A 2,225-nucleotide genomic window follows, 5' to 3' on the forward strand; every position below is an offset into this window, starting at 1 on the left:
TCACTCTGGGTCAGACTGCCTGCTCTCCAACATGCTGATCCGATGACTTTACAACTGTCAAGAAATGACATGAAACGCAACGCTATGTAATGTGATGTTACATAACCTGATGCTACAGAACTGGGACGATGTAATACTACACAACAAAATGCTACACAACTTAATCTTGTACGAGATGATGTTACAAAATGAACGCTATTAAATGCTACAATGTGACGCTACATAGCATAACGCTACATGGTGTAATACGACACAACATGATGTCACAAAAACTAATACCACATAAATCCTACACAATGTTATGCCATACAATGAATGAAAACCCAATGGAGCAAAACACAGCAAGCAAAACACAATGTAATGTCACACAACAGAACAGCGCACAATATATTTTACCACGATGCTACACAACGTAACACTGCATATTTAATGCAGCAGTATGTTTCATGAGATGTTTCATTTTCTTCTGAAGCCGATATACTTCTTTAAGTATTTTTGTGTATCTGTAATTAGTGTATCAATGATATTAATGAGTGATATTCAAACCTTCTTTAACATATTTTTGAGCTGCTTCTACCGGTATGTAGAGCTGAGCAGATCTGAAGCTGACAACAACTGATAACTGCACCTTTTAATGGACCGATAGCTTCCACGACTTGTGACTTTACCTGTTTATTCATGTCAAATATGTTTGGGTGTGTTATAGTTGTTTGCAACTGTTGCAAGAAGCAAATGCTTGTTACTATGTGTTCATTACATAGATGCTAGTTTATTTATTATTTTTCCTGTCTTCATTGTCTGAGCTAATAAAGGCACTCACAGCAGGATGCAGTTGGCTCATTGCATCCTGCAGACAAGTAATAAGAACTCACATGGCTCTTATGCAACCTGTATTGGTTGTGTAGTTCTGCCATACAGTAGAAACACAGTGTGGTCTTTATTATTTCACAGGAACCCCCCCATCATGTCTCCCTGTGTGTGGTGAGGCCATGGCTACATTCACATCCTCTGTTACACTTGTCAGGGAGTCTTGAAACACATCCCTTTCCTTTTTTTCTCATACTATCAACTTACTGAACACATCTGTATGGTGAAAGGCATCAGTTTATATGAGCAAAAGCAAGCAAATACAACCATTTATACTGAAAATGTGACATGTATGTGTCAGGCTACAGAGCACAAAGTAAAACAACTCCAAGCTGGCACCAGAAAATGGTGGCTAGCGCTATCAGATGAAAGAAAACACACATTTCAAGGTGGGTCAGATATTTTATTTGGAAAAAAATATGAACATATTAGGCATCAGTCAATTCTAATCAATATCGATGCATTTTGGTGCAGCTTCACAAAATATCCCGCAACAGCATAATTACACCCTGCTGCAAACAACAGAAATATCAAAAACAAAATTGAGGTCAGAGTCCATGTTTTCTTGTTGAGTCTGAAGCTGATGGAGAACGAATAGACAAACTTACACAGGTCTGCACTTTCAATTCAAACAAAAGGCTTATTGTAAAGTTGGCTCTGATTCATTTTACAAATATTACACTCACTGGCCAGCCACAATACATTCTGACAATACACAGCAGTCTATTTAATCCGTGATTTCCATCGTGCAGCAGTTGGCTCTTTTGCAATACTGATCTATGGAAGAAGGTGGAATGAATTCAGTTACGTTAGATTCATTTGCAGAATGCTGTGATAAAGCCAGTGCAGACCTTCAGGCCCCATGTTCGTGTTCCTTTCCTCAGCTCTGCAAACCAGTTTCGTCCTCTTAGTGTTTGTCAGGATGTTACAAGAAAATCCTGTCGTCGTTGTCGTGAAATTCATTTTTGATCCGGCGCACCCACGGTTTCTCCGTTCTTCGTCAATAATAGGATGAAGAAAACAGCGTCGAAGAACGTCTTATTGATTTCTTCAGCAGCGTCTCCTCGGTTCCTTCCTTGTCTCTCGAGCCCGAGCGTGTTATTCAAATAAAACAGAATAAAACACAAAATAAAAAAGCTCTCTTGGGATGTCGGTGAATGCAGCCTACTTGCTGCGCGGAATACTCGCGATACGTTGTGTGCTGCGGTGCATGGAGACCAACTTTCTCCAATGCTTGATCAGAGCGTTGCATTGAGTTGTTGGAGTGGGCATGGATGTTTGGCTCTCAGTCCCCTCCAAATGAAGAGCGGCGTCCATCTCTTCTACCTCAGAGTGAAGGCTGCGCTCTCCCGGGCGCC

Source organism: Aulostomus chinensis, chromosome 12 (genome assembly GCF_037954235.1).
Source record: "Aulostomus chinensis isolate RoL2024-O1b breed Wild chromosome 12, RoL_Achi_v1.0, whole genome shotgun sequence".
Taxonomy (NCBI): Eukaryota; Metazoa; Chordata; class Actinopteri; order Syngnathiformes; family Aulostomidae; genus Aulostomus; species Aulostomus chinensis.